General features: G+C 46.7%; 1 protein-coding gene across 1 annotated transcript in view; it reads left to right on the top strand.

Moving 5' to 3' along the window:
* LOC309548207 (uncharacterized protein) overlaps positions 1-14,063 on the top strand; it is a gene marked incomplete at both ends in the record, with an annotated part of 46,581 nt that overhangs the window by 15,219 nt on the left and 17,299 nt on the right. The gene's annotated exons all lie outside the window — the stretch shown is intronic.

The raw sequence follows: 14,063 nt of genomic DNA, 5'->3' as shown, positions 1-14,063 counted from the left end.
TGCTGCTCTGTCCCTCATGGACTCGCTCTCAGGCTCTGGCCTTGGCCTATCTGGATCTAGACACCATGGTGCACACCAGCACCTCTCACTCACTGGCCCCCTCAAGAGGGTGGGGCTCTGAGCTCTATCTCTGGCTCTCATATAAAGCCAGTACACACATGTGCCATTAGTGTGCTTGCTTGTTAGAAACCATGGCGTAATCCACCATTTTAAACAGTGGCACAAAGTCATGCATTTAGATGCACTTAGGGGTATTCATGCATGTTTATATATATAAAAAAGTAGACTCTGGATGCCCACTGACACATCTCTACTTTTTTTTATGCTGTTAACAGCCTTATAGCAGCAGTTTCTCTCCCATGACTGAAATTGGGCCATTACAACATGCAATTTAGCTTTCTTCTTGATCTAAAGGCTAGTTCATTTTATATTTTATCTCCCTTTTTTGTGGCTTTGCAGTGAGAGGAGTGGAGGTCATCTTTCACACCAGATGTCCTCTATATGTTGTTTTCCAGCTCATTGACCACTGAGGGTTTTATGGTTCTGGTAAGCAGTTTTCTAGTTTATCTGAGTGGAATCTCTTCACTACTGGATGTTCTTCCTGATACAGATTTCTCACATTGGGAGTGTTACATTTTGGACTTTTAATCACATTTGTGATTCTCACTGATTGTGATTGTAGTGTGTGTGCAATTACTCGTTTTGTTTACATATGATTTTCCGATATGCATTCGTAATGCACCCCTAGGAAACTGCAGATGAACTGGGATCCCCCACCCTGCACAGACAGGCACACCGAATTTTCACAGGCACTCCAGAGATAGAGAACTGTCCGTGACTTTGTTTTTTGTGGTTTGTGGAGGGCTAATAACTTGAATGGGGATGGGAAGTTATGGGGTGCCCACATGACTTGAGCAACAACTTCAGGGAACATCTTCCTGTACCCAGCCTATATACAGCCTCCTTGACACTCCTCTAGCACTTTACTTGCTTGCAGTTTCAGCTGAATCACTGTTTGTGGATCTGACAGGCACAGTCAGATTCTGAGCAATGACCCTTTGCAGGCAGGAACTCCAAGCCCCTGTTGTGTAGCAGATTGCAGTGATAAGCTTGTATTACTCCTCCTGTGGCTACTGGTCCCAGCACCACCTCTTTAGGCACTGCCAACCCACCTGGCTTCAGCTGCTCCTTTCACTGTCCCTCCAAGCTAACTTTCCTCCACACTGTCACTCACCAGCCCACCTGACTGACTCACAGGAGATCTCCCAGGGATGGGATGAAGACTTGGCACAACGCGATATTTAGGAAGAATTAGATACATATGACAGGTCCCCAGTAGTGCTGCTGTACTCACACTGTCCTCTCACTAGATCCTGTGCCTCCAGGAAGGGCTTCCTCTGTGTTTTGTGGTAGGATCCTTCCTGCACCTGAGCCCCGGCCCAAAGTCACCCTCCCCCCCAGATTAGGGGGCAGCCGACAGTCTCTACAGCCCCATCTTCCACCTGACTGCCCCTGCTGGCATGGCCCATGCCTATTTATGAGGTAATCCTTGCCCACTGCCAGCCCTACATTGGGGACTGGCTGATGCCCTCATAAATATTACAAACAGCCCCTCCTCACCTACACCCACCAGCTCTAGAAGTTTCTAAAACCTTCTAGACCCAGGGCAAACACCAGAGGAGCTGTCAAGATGAGTTATCCAGCCCTGACTCACTGAACCCCAATCCAGATTCACAGCTAAGGCTTAGCCCTGAGCCAAACTAGATTTTCCTATAGTAACAAACCAATACTACATCTAGCACACACTAGAGGGTGCTACACATTATTTTTTGCATACTTACTTTGATCTTTTTGCTTTCATTTATCTTTGTTGCATTGCTTATATACAGTGGGTACGGAAAGTATTCAGACCCCCTTAAATTTTTCACTCTTTGTTATATTGCAGCCATTTGCTAAAATCATTTAGGTTCATTCTTCTTCCTCATGAATGTACACATAGCACCCCATACTGACAGAAAAACACAGAATTGTTGACATTGTTGCAGATTTATTAAAAAAGAAAAACTGAAATATCACATGGTCCTAAGTATTCAGACCCTTTGCTGTGACACCCATATATTTAACTCAGGTGCTTTCCATTTCTTCTGATCATCCTTGAGATGGTTCTACACCTTCATTTGAGTCCAGCTGTGTTTGATTATACTGATTGGACTTGATTAGGAAAGCCACACACCTGTCTATATAAGACCTTCCAGATCACAATGCATGTCAGAGCAAATGAGAATCATGAGGTCAAAGGAACTGCCGGAAGAGCTCAGAGACAGAATTGTGGCAAGGCACAGATTGTAACACTCCTGCGTTTCTTATATGGTGTGGATTTTCAGCTGCAGAAATAGTTCCACGTCAGTAGTCATGTAAGAGATATGCTGAGATACCATTCCCAACCTCAATGACTCATCATGTGTGGAAGGTCTTATTTCAGCCAGTAAATACACACAATTAGCAAACTGGTTCCTAGAGTGACTTTATGTATGTGGTAACACAATGATGAAGGTTGAGGGATAGGTTGAGTGGAGGTGGTAGGTGATAGACACTTGAAGGTGAGACAGTAGCAGATGGATGCAGGAAGGTTTAGCAATGTTGTATGATAGCAGATGATAGAATAGCAGGTGGACATACAAAAGAGATCAACCCAGTGCAGAAAAGTAGCAGTAGTCTCAAGAGCTAGCAATCTAGTTATGCAGATGTGATAAACAGTCTTTACTATGCAGAGCTAGATAGTGTAAGCTTAGTATAAGTTTATAGAGAATTCCCCTGCGGGGTACTTAGCACTATTAGCGATACAGCCAAAGGGTGGTTCAGGAGAGGCGGATGATCCAGTAGCGGGATACAGGGATCAGCGCAGCGAGGTTCCGTCAGCGAAGTAAGCTTGCAAGCATGGAAGCTTCAAGCAAGGTTAGCATCCAGGTAAGGGTGTTTGAACGAACACATGTGAGTGAGAACCGGCGCTTTAAATAGCCATCTAGTCCGGCGCTGGGTGATGACAGCTCCAGTCTTAAAGGTGTATGCGCACCTTTCCAAAAGTAAATGGTGGGGCGCATACACTTGTGGAAAGTGTAATTTAGGGTACCAAAGGTACCGGAACATTACACAGATCTGGCCAAGGTTACAAAAAGATTTCTGCTGCACTTAAGGTTCCTAAGAGCACAGTGGCCTCCATAATCCTCAAATGGAAGACGTTTGGGACGACCAGAACCCTTCCTAGAGCTGGCCGTCCGGCCAAACTGAGCTATCTGGCGATAAAAACCTTGGTGAGAGAGGTAAAGAAGAACCCAAAGATCACTGTGGCTGAGCTCCAGAGATGCAGTCAGGAGATGGGAGAAAGTTGTAGAAAGTCAACCACCACTGCAGCCCTCCACCTGTTTTTCTGTCAATATGGGGTGCTATGTGTACATTCATGAGGAAGAAGAATGAACTTAAATGATTTTAGCAAATGGCTGCAATATAACAAAGAGTGAAAAATTTAAGGGGGTCTGAATACTTTCCTTTCCCACTGTATGTACTGTATATGAATAGTGCAGTGATTCTGTTTTTATTTGTAAATACTTGGCTGATCATGCTGTTCCTCCTCACTTTCTAGTAGTTGGTGGCAACCCAAAAGAAGCTGATTCTCTGATTATAGTGTTGCCACCCTTACTGAGCATGCTCCTCCAGTGTACTCAGAGGACGTTCACTTTCTCTATTTCTCTGCAAGCTGTTCCACATGACTCTTTTCCTCAGCTTTAGGGGTGGCTCAAGCGCCACTGACGTGTCCACACTGTCCTCTTGCTGCCCCATGTGATCATTACATGATTTAATGGCGGATCTAGCAGGGATACTTAATAGAAGCTTCTTCTTCTTGCTAGATTCTCTGTGTGAGACACATTTCTCATAGTTGAGTGTTGTACTGTAGATTGTAATTGTCAGCAGCTCCTCCAGTGATCCTCCCTGCTAGTCTGTTATATTAATACCGAAGTCACTGCATTACTACTATAGAGTATTGATTCATTGCATTACTACTATATGTTCTTAATGCAGTTCAAAATACAATTTAAAATAACATTAAAAAGTAAGTATTTTTCACCTGGAAAAAAATTCTCCTGGATTTCGAGATATTCCAACTGAAGAGTGTGATATGTTATGTAACGGGGTTTTGAGGGCGCCCCCTAGTGTCTTTGGGGTCCCTAAACCTAGTTAACCCACTATGCCTGACAGGCGGATCCTGAGCCTCCGCTATCTGGGAGCTGGGGTACATGTCTGCGGCAGTGCCTCCACCCAGTGGGGAATCCGGGGTAGGGATGTGGGGTCCCACTGGGAACATACTTGGTGCAATGAGACTGACACAGCCTAACTGGAACTAACTTTATATAGTAAGTAGCAAATGAACCAACATACATGGGAAAATACAATAGAGTAACACAGATAACAATGCAATGTGTATTTTCCTCACCCACCCACTAGCACACCTGCGTCCCACCCCCTTATATTCACCCTAATGGCCGTTGGTGCACATAGGGGAGTTGGGGCCCTTATAAGTCCTGCTCCGCAGGGTCACTGAAGCAGCCTGAGCTGTGCAATGTCCACTCTGGACCTCAGAGTCTTTACTGTGAGTAAGGAGACAGGTGCCCTGTGGTGATACAGGGAGAGGCTTGGCTTACCCTCACAATGCAATTAACCAGGTCAGTCCGCTGCAGTCTCCTCTCACTGGATTCACCAGACGTCTGGACTCAGTGCGTGTCTTTGAAAGCAGGTCCCTCTCTCAGCTGGTGTGGTCTGGGTAAAGCAAGTTCTCTCAGCAGGGTTCTATCTCTGTGCTGCAGTCTTTCACAGCTAGTCGCATGTCCTTTCTATGGCTGAGCATGTGGTAACTTCTAGAAGTCTTCCATGACCTCCTTTCTCAGAGCTGTGCAGGAAGTCCTCCCAGGACATTAATAGGTGATAAAACCTGAGCAGAAGGATAAGAAGAAATCCAGAGCTGGTGTCTATCTCCCTCAGTCTTCTCATCTCCTCACACACCACTTCCTGGTCACACTGTGATGATGCCACAATCATGTGACTGAAAAGGCCAAGTCCTGTGATCAGTGCTCAATGTTTAATTAACAGCATACTGAGTCCATCTGCCATCTACTGGGCATTTCAGATAATACAGCCTGTGTAACTCTACAGGGCTACATGCTCCCCCTTGAAAATACTTGCCTTCCACTGGCAAGTCCTAGCCAGGGGGCTTAACAAAATTTCAACAGAAAAAGGTTTAGCATACATACTGTACAGTTAGCACAGTAACATCCTAGCTAGCTAGTTATCTAGGGTAAAGAGTCACTAACATTTACCACTTCAGCTAGTGCATGTAGGAAAGTGGCCATTTTGGATGCCCCTTGTGTCAACGGGGCATAACTGGGCTCTCCTATATTATCATAAACTAGGGCCCTAGGGGGTTGCCGCACTCTGGTGCTGTGTCTCAGTTCTCGCTGTGGGAGAGGATCTTGGGACATCAACTGTGGAACTTCGACTCCTGCCCTCGAACTAGAGTCTCTAAGGGAAGTTCCAGGCACAAAACATGGACTTTCTGGATTCAACCTTGGAGAACTTTGTGAAACCACAGGAGTTAAAGGAGGCAATTGCTGTGTTTCTTCAGCGGGTGATGACCACCACTGATCCTCTGCACTGGGAGTTCCTGGGGTCTCCTCTGCCCCATTTCCAGGACTCTCTGCTGGGTTTTCCCTCAGTTCTTCACTACTCTCCTCCTCTTCATCAGCATACACAACTGGAAGCAGATGGTTTCTATGCCAAGCCTTTATTCGGCCCTCCGGGCCCCTAATGTTGTACACTGGCAGCCCTTCCAGCTTGGACACAACCTCAAACAGGGTATCTTTCCATCTGTCAGCCAATTTGTGTTTTCCAGGCACACCTAGATTCTGGAGAAGAACTTTATCCCCTGCTTGAATCTCCCGATATCTCACCTTAGCATCATACCTTCTTTTGTTCCGTTCTTCAATTTTTGCTGCAGCTTGGGTGGCCAACTCATAGGCCCGATGAAGGTTTTGTTTGAGGTTCCTCACATATTGAAAGTGTGAAGTTGAATCTGTTCCATCAGGAGACACTCCCAAACGGACATCTATTGGCAATCGAGCTTCTCTTCCGAACATTAGGAAATAGGGTGAGAACCCTGTAGATTCATGCCTTGTACAGTTGTATGCGTGGACCATGGCTTCCACATGTTTACTCCAAGACCGCTTCTCGACTTGCTTGAGTGTCCCTAGCATATCTAGGAGGGTCCTATTGAACCGTTCTGGCTGTGCATCGCCCTCCGGATGATAAGGTGTGGTTCTGGACTTCTGCACGTGCAACATGTCCAACAGCTGCTTGATCAACTTACTCTCAAAGTCTCTACCTTGATCATAGTGTATCCGATTGGGTAGTCCATAGTGAATGAAATACTTCTGCCAAAGGACTTTGCCTACAGTCACAACCTTTTGATCTTTAGTGGGGAAGGCTTGAGCATATCTGGTGAAATGGTCCGTTACCACCAGCACATTTCCAATTCCCGCTGTATCGTTCTCAATGCAGAGATAGTCCATGCACACAAGATCCATGGGTCCCGTACTTTTCAGATGACCCATAGGGGCAGCTCTCACAGGCAGGGTCTTCCTCTGGATACACCTCCTGCATGTCTGTACATGTTGCTCGACATGTTCCCTCATGCGAGGCCAATAGAACCGATCTTGTACTAGGCCATAGGTCTTGTCCACCCCGAGATGCCCATGTTGATCGTGGAGAGCTCTCAGGACCATGCCACGGTATCTGTGCGGTAGTAACAATTGTTTTCTGTCAGGGTGATCATGATACTTCACGACCCTATAGAGTACTCCATCTTCGAGATGTAGTCGGCTCCATTCTCTTCGGTATAATTCTCTTTGACTCACAGGTAGAGAAGTCAGCAATTTAGGATTCTTAGTCTTTATTGCTCTGATAACTATCCCAATATACCAGTCCTGCGCTTGAGCCTTCCTCTTGTCTTCTGTGGTTATACTGGACCACTGTTAAAGCATGACTGGAGCATGGAACACCTCAGGCACAGCTTCCGGAGAGTGGCTAATGGAGTCTATCCCTCTTAGCTCGGCAAATTCTTCTTGACTCTCGGCCACCACATACATCTGACAAAAGGCTCCTACCCCCGGCCCAGGGATCTCTTCCCACTCCTCTTCTTCTCGGTGAGGAGGGAGTCTAGGTCTGTGGGACAGGGCATCTGCGCTGACATTCTTGGGCCCAGGCTTGTACTTCAGGCTGAAACTGTAGCTTGACAAGGCAGCCAACCACCTATGTCCTGTGGCATCCAGCTTAGCTGTAGTCTGTATGTAGGTAAGTGGATTATTGTCAGTCCTTACTTCGAATGTTGCTCCATACAAATAGTCATGCAGCTTATCCACGATGGCCCACTTGAGTGCCAGAAATTCCAATTTATGAACTGGATAGTTCTTCTCTGTACCTGCAAGACTTCTGCTTATGTAAGCCACCGGCCTCAATCCTTCTGGATAACTTTGGTACAGTACACCCCCTAGGCCTTCCATACTGGCATCCACATGGAGGATATATGGTTTCTCAGGGTCTGCATAGGCTAAGACAGGAGCTTCTGTAAGTCTCTTCTTCAATGTCAGAAAGGCGTCTTCACATCCTGAAGTCCATTTTTCTCCAAAGGGGTCTTTAGGATATGGTGCCTTAGCACCCCTTACGTCAGGGGTAATCTTCAGTAGGTCATGTAACTCTCGAGCAATCTTTGAGTAGTCTTTCACGAACCTTCGGTAGTAACCACAGAATCTGAGAAAGGACCGCAACTGACTGATGTTATTTGGTCTTGGCCAATTCAACACTGCTTCAATCTTAGCAGGATCTGTGGCTACTCCTTCAGCGGAGACTATGTGCCCCACATAAGTGACAGAGTTTTGGGCAAATCGGCATTTGTCCACTGATAGCTTCAGGCCTTCAGCTTGAAGTCGATCCAACACCTTTAGCAACCTTTGTTCATGCTCCTCTGGCGTCTTCCCGAAAACAATTAGGTCATCTAGATACACTAGACACTCTTTGGGATTCATATCCCCCACAGTTTTCTCCATCAGCCTCTGAAAAGTAGCAGGAGCTCCTGTGACTCCCTGTGGCATTCTGGTAAACTGGAAGAACCCCAAAGGGCAGATGAAAGCTGTCTTTTCCTGATCCTCCTTCTTCATGGGTACCTGATAATATCCAGACCTCAAGTCAAGCACACTGAACCACTGGCTGCCAGATAGGGCGTTCAGGAGATCCTCTATCCGGGGCAAAGTGTACTGATCTGGCACAGTCCTCTTGTTCAGAGTACGGTAGTCCACACATAGCCGAACTGAACCATTCTTTTTCCTCACTACCACAATAGGTGAGGCATAGGGGCTCCGGGACTCTGTGATGATGCCTGCTCCTTTCATCTGCTGGAGTATGTCCCGGACATCTTCCACATCTCGAGGGGGTATTCTTCTTGACCTTTCTCTGAAAGGAGTAGAATCAGCAAGTCTTATAGCATGGGTGGCACTCTTAGAACACCCCACGTCCATCTCTGCTCTGGAGAACACTCCCTCTCGGGTGGCCAGTTTTGTAACGAAGGCTGTCTTTCCACTGCTGTGGTAGAGGAGAATCTTCTAGATCAAAATCTAAAGGTGTTTTCACATGATCCTTCTGTTCTGCACTCACAGACATGATGGACAAAACTTGATCTAAAAGGTGTATCACACCAATCTTCTGATGACGATCAATCCAGGTTTCTGTGGGGGTTAAATTCGGTACCATCACAGGAAAGCTCCGCCACCACCTTTTTCGCCAATCTTTTACCTCAGGTATGAGAGTCCAGCCCTTCTTCTGATCCTCTTCAGGCAGAGACTCAATAAGGTATTGTCCAGTTCCCCCCAACATTTCATGGTGCATTGAGGCTATGGCTCGTAAAGTTTTGGTCTCACCAGGCTTCACAAATGCAGGTTCTGTTCCTGAATAGTGGCACAACCCTGGTTTTGTTTCAAGGGCTAGTCATTGATACTCTTTTCCTAGGACAGGGCTGACCTCCATCAATCGGTCTAAAGAGACATCTCCCACTTCTGTCAGCTAGGGGTGGGATAAGGGGGTGGGACTTTGCATAACATTACAGCTTGCTGTAATGGTACATTTCTTTGCTGGGCCCACTCTTTTGCAAAGGAGGGAGTGGCCTGAGGACTTAACCTATTCTCTCTGGTTGTACCCCAATAGATCTCAGCAGTGCCTCCATATGTAACGGGGTTTTGAGGGCGCCCCCTAGTGTCTTTGGGGTCCCTAAACCTAGTTAACTCACTATGCCTGACAGGCGGATCCTGAGCCTCCGCTATCTAGGAGCTGGAGTACATGTCTGCGGCAGTGCCTCCACCCAGTGGGGCATCCGGGGTAGGGATGTGGGGTCCCACTGGGAACATACTTGGTGCAATGAGACTGACACAGCCTAACTGGAACTAACTTTATATAGTAAGTAGCAAATGAACCAACATACATGGGAAAATACAATAGAGTAACACAGATAACAATGCAATGTGTATTTTCCTCACCCACCCACTAGCACACCTGCGTCCCACCCCCTTATCTTCACCCTAATGGCCGTTGGTGCACATAGGAGAGTTGGGGCCCTTATAAGTCCTGCTCCGCAGGGTCACTGAAGCAGCCTGAGCTGTGCAATGTCCACTCTGGACCTCAGAGTCTTTACTGTGAGTAAGGAGACAGGTGCCCTGTGGTGATACAGGGAGAGGCTTGGCTTACCCTCACAACGCAATTAACCAGGTCAGTCCGCTGTAGTCTCCTCTCACAGGATTCACCAGACGTCTGGACTCAGTGAGTGTCTTTGAAAGCAGGTCCCTCTCTCAGCTGGTGTGGTCTTGGGTGAAGTAAGTTCTCTCAGCAGGGTTCTATCTCTGTGCTGCAGTCTTTCACAGCTAGTCGCATGTCCTTTCTCTGGCTGAGCATGTGGTAACTTCTAGAAGTCTTCCATGACCTCCTTCCTCAGAGCTGTGCAGGAAGTCCTCCCAGGACATTAATAGGTGATAAAACCTGAGCAGAAGGATAAGAAGAAATCCAGAGCTGGTGTCTATCTCCCTCAGTCTTCTCATCTCCTCACACACCACTTCCTGGTCACACTGTGATGATGCCACAATCATGTGACTGAAAAGGCCAAGTCCTGTGATCAGTGCTCAATGTTTAATTAACAGCATACTGAGTCCATCTGCCATCTACTGGGCATTTCAGATAATACAGCCTGCGTAACTCTACAGGGCTACAGTTATATCAATCAAAACTTACTCCATCTTTGTAGTAATGACAAATATTAAATAAATATTATACCAAAGGTTATTTCTTGCTCATAATAAACTTTTGTAAAATTTTTGCTTTTTTAATTAAAATAGAAAGTGTTTTTTTTTTTTTTTTTCTATTTGCTGTGGAGGCGTGGGGGAACTCTGTGAACTTCCTGGAGTGATGTACTTGTGTACCTGCCAAACTACAGGATTACTTCCTTCTCCTCCAGATCTGACAATGCAGCGGGAGTTCAGTAGGCGTTAGTGCCAATTGTTTCCTGCATGTCCTTGCGGTGACAGACCTTTTACGATGCAGTACATTGTGTAAGGCTGAAATCACACTGACTTGTGATGAAATGCAGGGGAAATAGATGTACATTTCCATGAATTTTTTGAGCGTTTTAACGCACATTGAGTTGCGTTGATCTGTGTTTTAGCGCACTTGTAAATAGTCATAGTCAAATAATAAATGCATAGTTTATTATGTGTCCTGTTCACACTACAATGATGCGTTGACCTGTGTTGCATTAAAATGCAACATGAATGCATTTTAACTTGACGCGAGTCAATGCATCCTTTTGTTTTTCTATGTGTCTATGCGCTGACTTGCATTTTAGGTGTGCATTAAAACGCAGATCAATGTACATATAAACATGCAAAAAATTGATTTGAAATATACATCCTTTTCCCCTGCATTTTAATCGCAAATCAGTGTGAATTCTGCCTGAATCAGCCTGTAGCTGCTTGCATTACCACCCTGTTTTCATGCCCCCAACTAGTATGTGGAAAAATTGTCTTCCACCAAACAGGTCCCAGGAGACTGTGGGAAAATTCAGAACACATGACTTGAGCAGGTGCAGTGGGGAGCAGTGGCGGCTGGTGCTCAAAATTTTTTTTTGGGGGGGGGGCGCAAACAGAAAAATGTAATAGGCATTGCTTTGCGGCAAAAAATGCTGTAAAAAATTGCGTGACTTTGAGGTCACAAAAGTGTGAAAGGGGCCTTCAGTAATTAAGGTATAGCGTGCCCCCTCTCAATGCAGAAAGACCAGCGTGCCCCCTTTCAATGCAGAGAGACCAGCGTGCCCCCTTTTTAATGCACAGAGACCAGCGTGCCCCCTTTCAATGCACAGAGACCAGCGTGCCCCCTTTCAATGCACAGAGACCAGCGTGCCCCCTTTCAATGCACAGAGACCAGTGTGCCCCCTTTCAATGCACAGAGACCAGCGTGCCCCATTTCAATGCACAGAGACCAGCGTGCCCCCTTTCAATGCAGAGATGCCAGTGTGCCCCCTTTCAATGCACAGAGACCAGCGTGCCCCCTTTCAATGCACAGAGACCAGCGTGCCCCCTTTCAATGCACAGAGATCAGCGTGCCCCCTTTCAATGCACAGAGATCAGCGTGCCCCCTTTCAATGCAGTGACCAGCATGCCCCCTTTCAATGCAGAGAGACCAGCGTGCCCCCTTTCAATGCAGAGATGCCAGCGTGCCCCCTTTCAATGCAGAGATACCAGCGTGCCCCCTTTCAATGCAGCGATACCAGCGTGCCCCCTTCAATGCAGAGATCATCGTGCCCCCTTTCAATGCAGAGATACTAGTGTGCCCCCTTCAATGCAGAGATCATCGTGACCCCTTTCAATGCAGAGATGCCAGCGTGCCCCCTTTCAATGCAGAGATGCCAGCGTGCCCCCTTTAAATGCACAGAGATCAGCGTGCCCCCTTTCAATGCACAGAGATCAGCGTGCCCCCTTTCAATGCAGAGAGACCAGCTTGCCCCCATTCAATGCAGAGATCATCGTTCTCCCTTTCAATGCAGAGATGCCAGCGTGCCCCCTTTCAATGCAGAGATCATCATGCCCCCTTTCAATGCAGAGATGCCAGCGTGCCCCCTTTAATGCAGAGATATCAGCGTGCCCCCTTTCAATGCAGAGGGACCAGCGTAAGCGTGCCCCCCGCGCGAGACCAGTGCACTTACCTCAGGCAGCGGCGGCTTCTCCTCATCCCCCAGGCATCTCCTCGAGTCCTCCCGCCTCCTCCTCGGCCAATTGCATGGGGTTTGCCTTTCGGCCAATCAGGAAGCTGGAGGACCCGCTTCCTGATTGGCCAGGAGGAGGATCCGTGTGACAATAGATGACAGATCACGCCGCTGCGTGTCCCAGTGACGTGGCATCATGACAGGACAGTATATGACGTCCAGTCAGGATAACAAAACCACCACCTGCCCATCAATCTGCTATTGGCCGGGCGGGAACTGGTTAGCACTTGTTCACACTGAACGCGGCTTTGAAATCGTGTGGGTTCATCTGAACTCGCACAATTTTAAAACCGCAGTTCAGTCCAACTTAGGGTGCGACTTGAAAGACATTTGTGTGGGTTCATGCACAGATGTCTATTGAAGTCACCAAAAGTAATGCAGGAACTACTTTTGGAAATCAGTGCGGCGCTGCACCGATTGGGACGCTCCGGTTGCCAGGAATAGGCTGCGCTTTGACTTATCAAATCGCGCCAATGTAAACAGGGGCTTATAGCTTTAGTAAACTCTGTATTTTTAACTACAGGTAATCTTATAATAAAGCCTACCTGTAGGTGAACTGAATATCTTCTAAATGTGCAGTTTAACCACTTCTGGACCGGAAGAATTTCCCCCTTAATGACCAGGCCACTTTTTGCGATTTGGCACTGCGTTACTTTAACAGACTATTGCGTGGTCATGCAACGCTGTACCCAAAATCAAATTGATGTCATTTTTTTCATATAAAATAGAGCTTTCTTTTTGGTGGTATTTGATCATCTGTGCGATTTTTTTTTTTTTTTTGCGTTATAAACAAAAAAAGAGCGACAATTCTGAAAAAAAACAATACTTTTTCCTTTCTGCTATACAGTATAACATTCCCAAAAAAAATTAAAAATCAAATTTTTTAATCATTTAAGCCAATTTGTATTCTGCTACATATTTTTGGTAAAAAAAACCTCAGTAAGCGTATTTTGATTGGTTTGCGCAAAAGTTATAGCGTCTATAAACTAGGGGAAAGATTTATGCCTATTTTATTTTTTTTACTAGTAATGGCGGTGATCAGCGATTTTTGAAGGACTGCGACATGCGGAGGACAGATCGGACCCCTATCTGATATTTTTGGGGGGACCAGTGACATTACTACAGTAATCAGTGCTAAAAATATGCAGTTACTGTAATAATGACACTGGTAGGGAAGGGGTTAACCCAGGGGCGATCAAAGGGTTAAGTGTGAGCCTAAGGGAGTGTTTTCTAACTGTGGGGGGGGGGGGTTGGCTTGTAATATCAACGCAGAGACCTGTGTTCCTAAACAGCATGAACACAGGAGCTCTGTGTTGATAGCAGAGATCTCTCTTCATGGGGAGCGATCGCAGGTGCCTGCGCCTCAGCTTCTCCGCTGGCGAGTTGGCACGCACACAGGGTTGCTTTGACGATTGGCAGGAACCTGCCTCTGTATAACTGCGGCGGTTGGTCGGCAAGTGGTTAAGGAGATATTCTAGGGAGGAGCAGCTGGTGATGTCTCCGACACATGAGGTCTGCTCGGTTCACATTTGTGCGATGCGGGTACGCTGCGAATATGAGGCGTGATGCCGCATCGCATCCGCACATCTGGCAGTTCACACTGCCATATGCGATACGCAGGGGGTGTCAATTAAATGTTACTGACACCCCCAGTTTGATCGCA

This window comes from Pelophylax lessonae (genome assembly GCF_965119305.1).
Source record: "Pelophylax lessonae genome assembly, chromosome: 2".
In the NCBI taxonomy this organism is placed as follows: Eukaryota; Metazoa; Chordata; class Amphibia; order Anura; family Ranidae; genus Pelophylax; species Pelophylax lessonae.
The sequence above is the reverse complement of the archived record's forward strand: the minus strand, read 5'-3'. Positions and strand labels throughout refer to the sequence as shown.